This window comes from Diabrotica virgifera, chromosome 9 (genome assembly GCF_917563875.1).
Source record: "Diabrotica virgifera virgifera chromosome 9, PGI_DIABVI_V3a".
Lineage (NCBI taxonomy): Eukaryota > Metazoa > Arthropoda > Insecta > Coleoptera > Chrysomelidae > Diabrotica > Diabrotica virgifera.
This window is the reverse complement of record NC_065451.1, coordinates 222,342,835-222,358,845: the sequence shown is the minus strand read 5'-3', so window position 1 is coordinate 222,358,845 and position 16,011 is coordinate 222,342,835. Positions and strand designations below refer to the sequence as shown.

Here is a 16,011-nt window from a genome sequence, read left to right as displayed (position 1 = left end):
AAATTTACAGTATTGTTTAACTGTATCATAAAGTTTTTTTGGGTGAAATATGAAGGTTCTAAGTGTAGCATAAATGGCTGAAAAACGTAAAATGCCAATACTTGTTTTTGTATGGTTTTTTCGCAAATATTGCTATTTTGCAACTAGGGTGACTATTTTTTAAATTTTTAACCAATTCTATATTGTAGGAAAGTTATGCCCGATTTCACCAACGATACCTAAATATTTAAGAATTACCTAAGTGGGTTTAGGTACTTCCTAACTCTAAAACGGATTTCACCATACGATAAGAATTGCCTAAACCGCTTAAGCATTACCTTACGTTAGGATACGGATTTCGATCTCCCTAAACTTTAGGTATTACTTATCGTTGACAGTCGGGTTATATTTTTACAATTTTGACTAATCTACTTGTGACGTTTGTCAATAATTTGCTTCTTACCTTAATTTTTCTGTTATTCTGTAATATTAGTTGTAATTTTGTATTTTCTTTTATATTATTAATATAATATATGTGTTGGAAAATATAGAAAATCCTTTGGAGTTTTTTACAGCTCTGTTGACAAAATTATGTAGTCTACCTACTGTACCTACTACGTAACAAACTAGTGTTGTGTTTCAAAAACCCATTCATGATATAACTAAAAGTGGGTCATTAAAAAATTAATAATAAAAAGCAATTTTCAACATATTATTTTAAAATTATTTCATTAATGATAATTCAACTAACTTCAATTTTTCGTCATCTGTGAAATTTACAACTCTTTTCTTTTTCTCTATTTCACTGTACATATACAAATAACATACAAGACTATATTTTTATTATATAAAAACTTAATGCACAAATAACCAACTACTAAATAAAATAACTAAACAGTACAAAACTGAATAAAACCAAATTGGCAAACAAACAATAATGACAAATAATCGAAAAAGTAAGGAAATGTCATCTTTTCTTCTTTTTATTTATCAAAAATAGTTCAAACGTACCCTATAGGTGATACCTAGGAAAGCATTTCCTAGATAAGCAGTTCTTTTAGTTGTGAAATGCGATTGTTTCTAAGTGTTGACTTAAGAAGTTCCTATCGATAAGAATTACTTAATAAGGCAACTGTTTAGGTATCGTTGGTGAAATCGGGCATTAATTACACAACTTTTATATTAGTACAACTTTTCTCGGAAATGAATACTTTTAAAGTTATAATCAAAAAACCAAGAAAAAATCGAGTTTTTCCTTAATTTTTTGACATTTTGATTATTTAAACAATGTTCCGGACCTTTTTGAGAGGGAGGATAACTCAAATATTATTATTTGATTTATTTTCAAGCAATTTCTGCAAAAAAATTTGAGTCACCTCTCAACGTCCATCTCAAAACAGATGCGCCCTGGACTATAAAACAATACTGTAAATTTCATTAAGATCGGTTTTTACAGATTTTGCAAAATAAATTTTGCAATCCAGCTTTCGCAAAAAAAATCATTTTTTCAAAATGTTACAGGACTGAAAATAAAACAGTTTGCTGTACCTTTCATTTGCAATTTGCAATTAAAATCGATTAACTACCACGGCGTCAGAAATTTTCTTAAATAAATATTAAAATTATTGGTGCTACACGCAGGACAGCTGATAGTTTGCTCTGATTGGGCATTCCAATGACCTTTGATAATGATTGATACATTTTAATTTTTATTGCAGTTCGATATAAATAAATAAATTTGTTTATTGCAAAATAAAAACACATATTCTATCCTTTGAAATAACACTTTTTTTAGCAAAAACTTTCTTTGTTAATATATTTTAACTTAGAGAATAAAAGTTGATTATTTTTGAACATATGCAATTGTTTAAACAATATTTCACAAACAATAATAAAATTAGTTTGATTTTTGTGGAATTAAAATACTAAAATACAACAAAATATAGAATAAGAAAATAATATATTAGATAAAGATTGGAAGAAATTTTGGTGGATATCAACTTGTGTGAATCGAACACCGCTGTCCTGCGCGTAGCACCAAAAATTAATGTTTATCTAAAAAATTTCCTGACGCCGTGGTAATTAATTGATTTTAATTTTGCAAATTGCAAATGAAAGGTACAGTACACTTCTATAAGCAAAAAAAAATTCAACTTGCTACCTGCTTTATTTTTAGTCCTGCAACATTTTAAAAAAATGATTTTTTTTTGCGAAAGCTGGATTGCAAAATTTATTTATTAATTTATTTTAACCGATCTTAATGAAATTTACAGTGTTGTTTTAATATATCATAAAGTTTTTCTGGGTAAAATATGAAGGTCCTAAGTGTAGCATAAATGGTTAAAAAACGTAAAATGCGAATACTTGTTTTTGTATGGATTTTTTCTCAATTATTGCTATTTTGCAACAAGGCTGACTAGTTTTTAAAATTTTAACCAATTTTATATTGTAGGAAATTTAATTACGCAACTTTTATGTTAAAACAACTTTTCTCGGAAATGAACACTTTTAAAGTTATAATCAAAAAACCAAGAAAAAAATCGAATTTTTCCTTCAGTTTTTGACATTTTGATTATTTAAATAATGTTCCGGACCTTTTTGAGAGGGAGGATAACTCAAATATTATTATTTGAGTTATTTTCAAGCAATTTCTGCAAAAAAATTTGAGTCACCTCTCAACGTCCATCTCAAAACAGATGCGCCCTGGACTATAGTAAATAATCGAGATCTTAAACTAAAAGGTAAAACTTTTTTGTTGCAACAAAATTGGTTTGTTCTTATGTCGAAGACGGTCCAGAAAGGCACGCTGTTGAAATCTTTATCCGAACCAAGTTGGGATTGTAATGCTGAGACGAGTTTCTCTGGTCATAGATAAACTTGAAGCAAGCTTAGAACCCTTTTAATAGACAATTGATGACGCAAACTGATGCAAAAGCTATAGCTGAAATGCTAAAAGTAACAGGATAGGGTTGTTTGTAGTCCTCTTTCTATAGTCGCTATAATGCTTCTAAGAATATTAGTCCAGAGAAACAAGTAGTTGTTTCCATAACTTTGACCTGGCCGGGTATCTGACTTTTTTTTTATCTGGCAAGTTTTATGGATCTAGAGAACTCAAACCTGTGTTTCCTGCTGTGGGATTGGTGGCGTTTTTTAAATTATTAACAATAATTTGAGGTCAAAAATGCACCATTTTAATAACTTTTGTCTACTAACAGAAAGAAACGCACAAATTTAGTAGTGATTATTTGAGTTTAAAGCTTTAAAATGAAGATTTATGAATGTTAATTTCCTAATTTGTTGCTTAGAAAACTGTAAAAAACCTAAGAATAAATGTTAATAATTATTGTAAAGAATGAACCTACAACCTTGATATTGCGTGGAAAGTTGGGTCTTATAGTGTTAAAAATGTGGTTAAAATTTCAGAGTGATTCATAAATTAAGTTATTCAATTTGTTAATCCCAAACAACTTTTTTGCAATAACATAAGTCAGAAAAAATTAAACTTACAATGATCCTACAGGTAGCAAGATAAAAAGAAAGAAAGTTATTCTACCAAAAGAATTTACAATTCACCAATCGAAAGAAAGGGAAAATCTATTAATCGAAGATTGAGAATAGGACACACACGCCTTACACATGGATACCTAATGAATTCATACTGCACAAGTAATACAGTACTGCAATCTGGCATGTTTTAAAATGTTTTTTAATTTTTGAAGAAACAATTTTAGTATCTTTTCACCAATGGAATCCCTCTTTAATAGAGGTACTTTTTCAATTTTGACTACAGCCCTGAAGATGGCTTTGTAAGCCGAAAGCGCTCATCTAGAAATTAAGTATTTTACACACTTTTAAAATACTTTTTGAAGTTATACTTCTTTAGGCGCGATTGGGAGTGAATTTTTATTATTCTGCGCGCATGCGCACACAGAGAGTATGAAGTTCGTTGCTAAATGTTTTAAGTTATGTATATATTAGTCCAAAAAAGGCGTGGAAAGAATATATTAGTGTTTTTAGTAAATATATTTATTATAATTTTGGATTTGTCTACCTCGGGAATAAGATGATAAGTAATATTTAAAGTATTTTTATACTTCACTTGGTCTATTTGACACTATGTCTGAGAAATCTTGTAGTCCGCACCCGCACAAACAAAAGGAGTATAGCTCAGTGGTAGAGCGTTCGACTGAAGATCAAGAGGTCCTTGGTTCGAATCCGGGTGTTTTCTATCTTTTTTTAAATTTTTGGTATTGTTTTAATAAAATTTTTTGGAAAGTACTAAGTAAAAATCAGTTTAATCTTTAAATAAAATATAAATAAACTATTCGAAAGTATATTTATTTCGTTGAAATCATATAAAAGAAGTATAACTTCTTACGTGCGTACAAAGTACACACACACATTCTTTTTTTGTTTTCAATTCATTCAAAATTATAGACGACTACGCTCAAGAAAAGTCACCCGAGGAGGAAACTCCAAACTATTTTAACGTTTGATATTGAGTGATGACAAAATGGACGAAATGTTTAAAATATCAATATAAATGAAGTAAATGTTGAGAACCTATTGCAGCGATGGTTCGTAGAGAATTAAAACAAACTACGAGCTGGATGAACTAATGCAGAGCGCAGGTGTTGTTAGATTTGTAAAGTCACAAAATATAAACTGGCTTGGTCACTTAAAAAGAATGCCAGACAATCGAGAAAGTAATCCAGAGCTGGAAGCCCCAAGGAAATAGAACAAGGCCCCGTAAAAGATGGACAGACGACGTAGAGGAAGACCTTAAAACCATGAACATCAGGCTGTGGCGAAGGAAAGTGTCTGACAGGGCAGAATGGAAGAACATTGCTAAAGCAGGCCAAGACTCACAAAGGGTTGTATCGCTATTAGGAGAGGTAGTTCTGTCGCCAGTGGGGGTACAGCGGCCTCCTTAATTCAGATGCACTTACCCAAGTTTTTTTATGTATTTTGACTCGTAGAACACGAATTTTTTGGGTAAAATGTAGAAATGCGTAAAAAAAGTTACATAACAATGTTTGCGAAATAATGGGGAAAATGGCCCAAAAATGCTGTAAGCGGCGAATTTTGAAAAATCCTATTTCGGAAAATATAAATCCTAGAGACTTCTATTAAACGTCATTTTAAAGAGAAAGAATGTAAGTTATTTTTTGCTGAAGCAATGTGTATACCTATATCCCCGTGGAAAAAGTTATGAGGCAAAAACAAAATTGCTTTCTTTCGTGTTGTTTTTTTGCTTTTCTTTTGAATATATTTTTGTAAATAAAAATATTTTTGACTTTAAAATGAAATATTTCGATAGTAAATTTAAACTGAAACAATTTTCCTGTAGACTTCTTTGTACCAAAAGTGCATAGCACTCACCCTAATTCACCCTGTGCCTAGGGACTAATTCACCCATTTCTCAAAAACGCACCCATGCAAATGGTAGCACTCCGCGGTTTTTTTAAATTTAGGGGTATGTTGACTATATGAGATAATAAAATCCCGTCAACGTTGTAGTTCCTTTTAGCTCTCTTATTTTGAACATAATCAATAACCTATTAATTAAAAAAATAGTTTTAAACAATTCGAGATGTGGGTGTACCGAAGCATTCTTCGTATATCCTGGACCGAACATGTCATCAACATAGAGGTAATCCAGAATCGTAAAAGAAAAAGAAATCGTGAGCACAATTAAAAAAAAACTTGAATATCTAGGCCACATATTGAGACACGATAAGTACCGCCTACTGCAATTGATTGTCCAGGGGTAAATGGGCAGTAAGCGAGGGCCAGGCAGGAGAAGAAACTCGTGGCTCCAAATTCTGCGGAAGTGTTTCGGGCTCACATCGGTCAAACTATTCAGAAGTGCCGTAAGCAAGATCAGAATTGCCATGTTAATAGCCAACGTTCTCAACGGACAGGACACTTAAAGATGATGAAATAATGCTTCAATTTATTTGACAATTTGACAAAAGAAATATGATAAAAAACTAATATTTTTGGAACGTTAGTAATAAAAATGATCTTTAAGTGCCCAATAAGACCAACCAGATTTCATTGTTACTGTGTTTCGCAATATTATAACTTATAACATTCATTATCGTCTCCTACATGATGCAACAACTCGTCTCCTGCAAAATACCTGACTGTGACACATTGTGACCAAATTTATTACCTATTTTAAATTCAAATTGATATTGTTTCATATTCTGTAACATGTTATTTTCCCATTCGTGACCAATTATTATTTTTTGGCAGACGAAATGGTAAATGTTACCTATGTTTAAAAAATAATAATAAAATTGTCTAGTATCATTGCGTAACATTATAATTATTAGATTTTCCACCTATTACCATTATTAAAGGTATGTGTTTTTTGTTAAAAAATACAATGAATGGGAAACACACTAATTTTTCATGTTAATATTGTTTTTATAGGCGAATTCTTATAGATGCACGTATCCAAAGGGTGATATATTTTTGTTGTACTTTGACCGTTTACTTGCATTGTTATGTATTTACTAAAGTTAATTTTGTATTATGTATATACTAAGGAGTTCCACAGTTTTCACTGAATTCCTTCGCTCAACCGTTCTCCCCAGTTATTTCTGTTGTGCTAGTCCCCCTCCTTCAGATTTCTTCTTTCCATTGATTCGTCCACTTTATCTCTGAAAGATTTTAAAGGTCTGCCTTTCTTCTTTCTTCCTATCGGGCTTCACTCTGTTATTCTGGTTATCCGACGGTTTTGGTCTGCTGTTCTGACATGTCCGTACCAGGTTAATCTCTTCGATGTAGTCTATTAGGTCTGAGTTCACTCCCATTCTTCTCTTAATCTCTATGTTATTTATTCTATCTCTTCTTGTTACCCTATCATCTGCAGGAGATAGAGATAAATGGAGGAGACAATTGGGAATGGAAAAGACCCGAAAAACCTACTAGAGAACATTAAATAGCTAGGTACTGAGTGAATATCTTTATAAAAATATATAAAGTTGTACTTCTCTCGATGTCCAAATGCGTACGAAAATGTCAACTAGAAAGGTCTGAAAATTTTAAGGTTCTTCCCCTTGAGCACATTTTAACTTGTTTTCTTGAATAATGCCGATATACACCTATAAGCATGTCATAATAATTGCTAGACATAAAATAAATTCTAAGAACAATCGTGTTTCTCATTTTGTAATTTTCCTAATTATTTAGAATAATTGATAATTATAATATTTAGAAAGATATTTAGCACGTAGATTATTAACACATTTAACTAAATTACTTATATTTTTAAGTATACCTGACTTTTCGACATAGTTGATTTAATGTCTTTTAATAATTAGAACTTAGATAGTACATAATGATAATACGAAATGTTTCTAAACTTATTTATAATTTGTATATCTAATTAGGTATTTAGTTTTGGAAAATCTGCTTTAAAAACTCAGTAGATTTTATATTCTAATCCTGCTTGTTCTTCTGCTTCAGAATCTAAAAAATCTTTGTCTATTTGATTCTTCAAAACCTTCCCATATATTCTACTCATAGATCTAGTTACAGCTATTCCTCGGTAATTTTTACAATTCGTCGCCTTAGTACTATAACTTGATAACTCCAAAATTGGCGTTTTTGAAATAACTAGTTTACAAGATGTATTTTATTTGCCTCCATATTGTGTAAAAACTTGATAGCTCTCTCCAAACGAGTTAAGTATTTATTTATGATTGACTAAAGCTGATAAAACTTAAATGCCCCAATATTCAGTGCTAAAACTTGACTAGATGAGTTATCATGTTATTGTTTAATAGAAATAATCGTGAATGCGACATACACTGAATACTACAACTAGCTAACTCTAGTTATCTATTTGTAGCACGTGTTTTTCTGAAACTATTGAGCCTACCACGTAATTGCTATCTATTGATTCGGTTCATGTTAATGCAAAAGTTCGAGAATTGCTAGCAGATCTGGCAAACTCCATGGCGGAGGGCTAACTTTCACCAAAATAATGCTTAAATTATATTATCAGTTTTGTCAAAAAAATTCACTTAGATGCAACTTGGCACGGCATGCGATATTACCAAATGTTAACATTATGGTAGTGCTAAAAGTTGATAACTGTACTTTTTCATGTTATTTTCCATATTGGAAAACAAATTTGCATCATATTCCTAAATAGATCAGTAGCCAAAAAGTTAAGGAACAGTATTTTAGAGCTGCAAAGTGAATTCCGTATTTACCATCATGGTAGCAGCACAAATGTCTTAAAAATCTTTAAACCCGTTTATCTCAGAACTACTAATTTCGAGTTATCAAGTTTTAGTATTAAGGCGACGAATTATTGTTTTTGTCTTCCTTTTTTTTTGTATAGTTCTGAGATATATGATGTTTTCCATTCCAAAGGGATTTCACTTGTATTTATGCATTCTTGAAAACGTTGCCGAAGATTTTCGTATAATTTGTTCGTTCCGTACCTAAAGAATTCTCCGGATATATCCCTTGGATCCAGGTGCTTTCTTCGTCTTCAGCTGTTTTCATACTTTTTTAATTTCTTCTGTTGTTAATTTTATTGGCAATTAAAGGGAAAACTATATAAAAAGTGGCAAGAAACCAGATCGGATATAGATCTTCAAAACTATATGGTCGCCAAAAAGGAAGCGAAAGTAGCAGTAGCAAAAGCTAAAGCAGAAGCGTATTCAAACCTATACGATCAACTTGATACCAGGGAAGGCGAAGCAAAGATATATAAAATAGCCAAACAGAGAGCAAAGAAAGCAAGAGATTTTAATCAGATTAGATGTATCCGAGATGAAAATAATAAAATACTAATTCACGAAAAGGATGTCAAAAAGAGATGGAGAAAGTATTTTGACAGTTTATTGAATGAAGAATTTGACAGACAGCCTGTCGAGTTAACGGAGACAGCAACAGAAATGGTTACCAGAATGACAAACGAGGAAGTGCCTCAAGCGCTTCAAAAAATAAAGAAAGGAAAAGCAGTAGGACCAGATGATATTCCTGGGGAAGCATGGAGAGCATTGGGAGAGACAGGAATAAATTGGCTAGCAGGTCTATTTAACAGAATTATGGAAGTTGGACAAATGCCAGACGAATGGAGAAGCAGTATATTAGTACCTGTCTACAAAAACAAGGGAGACATACAACAATGCACAAACTACAGGGCTATAAAACTACTTAGCCACACCATGAAAATATGGGAGAGAGTAATTGATAGACGGATACGTGAAGAAACCGAAATATCCGATAATCAATTTGGCTTTATGCAGGGCAGATCAACAACAGATGCAATTTTCATTGTAAGGCAACTGATGGAAAAATACAGGAATAAAGATACCAACGCTTATATGGTATTCATTGATCTTGAGAAAGCATATGATAGAGTTCCTCGAGAGATTCTGTGGTGGGCTCTCAATAAGAAAGGAGTCCCTGGCGAATATGTAAAGATTGTGAGAGATATGTATGAGGGAGTAACGGCTAGTGTTAGGACACGTGTGGGAGAGACTGATAAATTTCAGGTGAAAGTAGGATTGCACCAAGGCTCGGTGCTTAGTCCTTATTTATTCTCATTAGTTTTGGACCAGATAACATCGAAACTACAGGGTAGTATTCCATGATGCCTAATGTATGCTGATGATGTAGTGTTAATAGGAAATAGTGAAAGAGACTTAGAACAAAAACTGGAACAGTGGAGACAAGCTCTGGAGGAAAAAGATTTAAAACTTAGTAGGCCAAAAAGAGAGTATTTGGAATGTTCATTTAAAGATGGAGTTACTACAAATAAAATGGTATCTTTGGATGGTGAAATGGTTGTGAAAAGCAATAGTTTTAAGTACCTAGGATCGGTATTACAGAGTAATGGAGAAATAGATGGAGATGCATACAGTAGAATTAGGGCTGGATGGATGAAGTGGAAAGAAGCGAGTGGTGTGTTGTGTGACAGAAAAATTCCAATGAAGTTGAAGGGAAAATTCTATAAAACAGCCACAAGACCGGCTATGATGCACGGAACTGAATGTTGGGCAGTGAAAAAGAAAGAGGAACAACGAATGTATGTGGCGGAAATGAGAATGCTTAGATGGATGAGTGGAGTGACAAAGAAGGATAAAATTAGAAATGAGTATATTAGGGGAAGTCTAGGTGTGGCACCAATTGATGCCAGAATGAGAGAGCATAGGTTAAGATGGTTTGGTCATGTTCAACGTCGAGACGTTAATCACCCATTACGAAGAATAGCTGAAGTGCAGATTCCTGGAAGGAGTAGGAGATGAAGACCAAAGAAGACCTGGGGGAAGACGATAAGGCAGGACATGTTGGTAAAGGGGATTAACATTGATATGACCCAAGATAGAATTGTGTGGGGAAATGCAATTAGGGAAGCCGACCCCGCATAGGGATAAGGCAAAGAGAATGATGATGATGAATACTGTTGGTTGTCTTTTACATTTTATTTCTTCCTCTAATTAGCTATCCCACCAGTATGATTTATTTACATTGTTTATGTAGTATCCCATTGCTTCAAATTCCGCGTCGTCTAAGCAGTTTTTTATCTGTTCGTATAAGTGATCGATATAATCGATTACCTATTGATTTTATGTTCCTTATTTCCTGAATCTCGCGGTGTGCAAGTACTTGGAAAGGGAAACGAGAAACGACCGTGCGCGAGTCGCGGAGAAATATTGCAACTATCTTAAATAATTCATATTGTTAATTGAAATTGTCAAATTGACGTATATTTCATACCTTCTGTCATTGACGCAGAAAAATTATATATTGCTCCACAATATTGATATGATATGCAATTATTATATAAAGGTAAATTTAATTAATTGTATTTTGCTTGCAGTACTGCATTTTAATAACTGATTTTATTTACTACATACAATTGTTTACGTTTGCTAAACATAACCTGCATCTTATTTTTTCTTCTTATTATTTTTTTGGACTATGGTCTTGACAATTATCCAGCAACCAGGACTAATATAATTGGCCAATATAATTAAAAGTGCGAATAAAAGTACAGAGCGTAGAAATAGAGGTCGCTTTGCCGAACTTGCACGGTCCCACTGTGTATCAATTTATACGGGAAGTATCCATTTAAGATTCTGAGTTGATTCTGGTTGCATAAATCTATGAATTTTTCACCAATGTTTTTGTGGTGTCTTTTCCGTCTTTTCCTACTATTTCATTCTCATCTTTTCTTCCTCCTCTACTGTTAATTTCCCATATTAATATTATTTCCTGCAAAGATTAATTATTAAAGAATTCGAAGACACGGCCCTCATATACAATATGGTGATCTCAACATAGAAAAGTAAGTCGATTTGCCCGATCAGGGAACGCAAAATTTTACGAAAACCTCCAAAAAAATAAAGGAAGGATGAAAATTTGGGAATAGGTAGTTGAAAGTGTATATTATTATACAGGGTGGTTCATCTTATTAGCCTCGGTGTCTGTACGGAAAACCACTTGATATTTTAAAAAAATTTCTTCACAGTAATATACAGGGCCATTGATACTACAATCTAAAAATAATGTGAATTATACAGGGTGCTCCAAAAAATAGTGGTATATCAAAGTTTTATTTTTTCGTATGGAATGCACTATATCTGATGACATTACTAAATTGACTTTAAAAAATAAGCTATACTTTTATAAGGGTTCCCTATACCTAAATACAGGGTGTTTTGATTTATTTGAATTTTTATGAAAATGTAAGGTTTTAGAAAAAAATAAATATCTACGAATCTAAGAATCAGTAAAAAATTCCTTCTTGGATCTTAATAATAGACTATTTAGCATACTTAAACAGATGCTTACTGCAACAAAATTTCTTACAGGGTGGTCAAAATATGAGATTGTTCTATAAACAAATTCAAGCTGTAATAACTTACTTAATTTAAATGGAACACCCTGTATATTACTAGTCTATTGCGTAGACAATTTATTTAGCTTTCAATTCTTATTAGGGTTTCCTATACCTATCTCCCTTCATTTGTTAAATATTTAAAGATTTCCTAATTTGCAAGCTTTAAAAATTAGAATTAAGTAAATATGTCGTGGTTACATATTATGTACAACACATCGCCAACACCGGCAATATACTTAGACATGATACTGTCAATAATAAAATTTTCATTGTTATCATGTAATCACACAGAGTGTTATATTATTTTAGTTGATTTTGGCCTACATGTGACATTAAATAATATGTTTATATTAAACTGCATACCCTATATTAGATGCCGTATTCTGGAAGATACTTAAATTATATTTCATTCCGTATAAGTATTTTCCATATCTTAAAGCAATTGTTATTAAATAAATTTAAGAACACCACTTTTTGTTTGAATCTTTGAATCGCAATTACAGACAATTAAATGCAATGGCTACTATGACCAAAACGAGCCTATTGTACAAAAATATGTAAAAATGGGTATTTACAGAATAACATGGGAATTAACATTTACAGAATAACATGTGTATTGAGAATGTTTACATGGAATTGAAGAGATTTTAATTATCTTCCATTATAAAGAATAGAATATCGAGTATTTCAATATTTCAAAAATGAAGGGAGATAGGCATAGGTAACCCTAATAAGAATTGAAAGCAAAGTAAATTTTATACGCGATAGATTAGTAAGATACAGGGTGTTCCATTTAAAATAAGTAAGTTATTACAGCTTGAATTTGTTAATAGAACAATCTAATATTTTGACTACCCTGTAAAAGATAGGTAGAGGAAACCCTAATATAAATTGAAAGCTAAAATAAGTAAGTTATTACAGCTTGAATTTGTTAATAGAACAATCTCATATTTTGACCACCCTGTAAGAAATTTTGTTGCAGCAAGCATCTATTTAAGCATGCTAAATAGTTTATTATTAAGATCCAAGAAGGAATTTGTTACTGATTCTTAGATTCGTAGATATTTATTTTTTTCTAAAACCTTACATTTTCATAAAAATCGAAATAAATCAAAACACCCTGTATTTAGGTATAGGGAACCCGTATAAAAGAATAGCTTATTTTTTAAGGTCAATTTAGTAATGTCATCAGATATAGTGCATTCCCTAAGAAAAAATAAAACTTTGATATACCACTCTTTTTTGGAGCACCCTGTATAATTCACATTATTTTTAGGTTGTATTATTAAAGGCCCTGTATATTTCTGTGATGAAATTTTTTTAAAATATCAAGTGGTTTTCCGTACAGAGACCGAGGCGAATAAGGTGAACCACCCTGTATAAGAAAAAGTTTACAATTCTACATCCCCTCCATTTTACAAAAATTGGAAAATACGGGGTGAAAAATTGTTTCTCGGGGGTGAAAAAATATACGTTCAAAATAAGTCCGGAATTGGATAAAATGACTAATTCTAAGTAACTTTTGTTCTATAGAATTTTTTTACTAAGTCAATACTTTAGAGTTATTTGCGAGTAAATGTGTTCATTTTTAACCAAAAAAAAAACATGATTTTGGACGGTTTTTCGGAGATAACTCAAAAAGTAAATATTTTAGCGAAAAATATATTCTTAGTAAAAATATAGCTTAAAAAAAAATGGAAAAAAAGGTGTATACGTGAGGTCTGTAGACCCAGTAAAAGGAGAGTTTTATTTTTTGGTAAAAAAATGGCGAAAATCTCCCTTTAATTAGCTTCTCAAATAAAATTAATCGTTACCGCTTTACAAGTTACTTTACTTATGTATTGTTTATATTATCTATAAGTTTCATTGGTTGAAAGTGCTCAGTTTTGAAAAAAATTGGATTTAAAATAAAACATTTTTTTTAATTTTGAAAAAAATCGTAATTGTTTATGGAATTAACTTAAAAACAATTAGGAATACCAAAAATCTCAAAGAGTAATAAAATGTACGTTTTGCTTTTCTGGATATTTTTGATTTTTTGTTTTCTTGTTAGACAAAAATTGGTTATGCTATGGCTGTTCAAAATTTGCCTAAACTCGTGATTAGTTACTCGTTCAAGCCATTTTAACTACAGCTTTTTCAAAACGAAGCACTTTGAGCCGATGAAACTTACAGATCATATAATTAATACATATACAAAGTAACTTGTGAAGTGGTAATGTTAAAATTCATATGTGATGCTAATTAGAGGGTGATTTTCGCGAATTTTTTACAAAAAAATAAAAGGGACCAACAATATTTTGAGCGTAATTCACTTACTTTTAATATTACAAGTTTTTTTAAAAAATAAAAATAAACCTTATTTAAACACTTTAAAAAAGTTAAAATGAATTTTCCCCTAAAAGTGCTCCGTTTTTGGGTTATTTCACATTGAAATATTCGATTTGGAAGTTGACGAAGAAGATCCTACTTTTCATTAGCTGCAACTCTGCTTCTACTGGGTCTACAGACCTCATGTATACAGACCTCATATATATATATATATATATATATATATATATATATATATATATATATATAATTGTAAACTTTTTCTTATATAATAATAGATAATTTCAACTACCTATTCCCAAATTTTCATCCTTCCTTTATTTTTTTTGAGGTCAGATTGTTCTTTGATCGGGCTAGATAGTGATATCAGCGGAACCGAGACGATGTAAATTGGTCGTAAATAACAAAATAAGTGATAGAAACGGAATACTTAGGAATAAAACTGTTACGCTACGGAAAAGTGGAAGAAGAAGTAAAAAACAAGTGAACATGGCGAACAGAGCAGCAGGATGTCTCAACAACACAATCTGGAGAAACAAATACCTCACGACGGAAACGAAAACCAGGATATATAAATCAACAATAACAAAGATAATGACGTACACAGTGAAAACAAGAGCAGATACGGCGAAAACAAAAAACTGCTGGAAACCGCAGAAATGAAAGTCTTACGATAAATAACAAGCCAAACTCTAAACGACAGATTAATAAATGAGGATATACGAGCGAGATGTGGTATGGTATAGAGGAATGTGGAATGACAGAAAATAGAATAGTACGAATAGCAAGAGACAAATCGCCAAATGGAAGAAGATCATTGGGACAACCGAGAAAAAGATGGGCCGACAATGTCAATTGAGGCTAAAAACCGAAGTAAAGCAGGCAGGAGCCTATTTATAAACTAGAAAGAAGAAGAATATTATTTCCCGCGATTGACTTATATACATATTATATAAATAGTTAAGTACTTTAAGTTTGTATACTTGTTTATTATTTTCTTCATTGGCATAGCCACTAGCTACTTAAAATGTTAAACTAATAATTCTATTATAATTTTATTAAAATGATTATCAGATGACGTCTTCAGTGACCTTTTTAAAAACGAAAGTGACACAAACAACACCACTAATCTTAACAAATTGGTCCATTATTCTAAACTTTGGCGTGCGTAATCTTAGCAATTTTTTTATTAACTATTGTTTGATCTCTTAGATTTCCTGTTTTGTTATTGCAGAAAGGAAATGGATAAATAAATTCTATGATTGCTCTGAGTAATGTATATGTCACACACGGTTTTTGAACTATCGATATCATCTATTACATCCCTTTAGATTTTAGGAAATTGTGAATCATACTGATGCATTTATGTATTGTGAATGTGAATAATCCGATTCAAATCTAAACAAGTAGAACCAATAATAATTATTTCTTGAAAGTTATAGTGCAAATTGATGACAATCAATTCAAAATTTTATTTATTTTCAATACTTGATTTTATATTTTAAGCTGGTACAGGTGGTTGACTTTTATATTTTAGTATTTGTTTTCTGTATTGTAATGACTTTTGGGGTGTTTATACTAAGGAATTCCCAGCCGTGCTTGTCAAGAAGGTCAGCTACAAAACGTGCCAATTCTTTTGCTTTAAAAACTTACTTTACTTTTACGATTACCTATACTTCACTCGTTTACCTTTATTTAATTTTGAAAACAAACGATAGTAAACAACAGGAACAATCCAGTACCGTTTGTTGTATTAGCAGAGAACGGCAGTTCTCGCCAGTGGCGCACACCAACACCCCCCTACACGCGAAACTATATATACA

The 16,011-nt window shown here is 31.6% G+C and overlaps 1 non-coding gene across 1 annotated transcript; it reads left to right on the top strand.

Annotated features, from left to right (window-relative positions):
- Positions 1–4,135: 4,135 nt before the first annotated feature.
- On the top strand, positions 4,136–4,207 carry Trnaf-gaa (transfer RNA phenylalanine (anticodon GAA)). The gene has a single exon. It is a non-coding gene; the product is annotated as a tRNA-Phe (tRNA).
- The last annotated feature ends 11,804 nt before the right edge of the window (positions 4,208–16,011 follow it).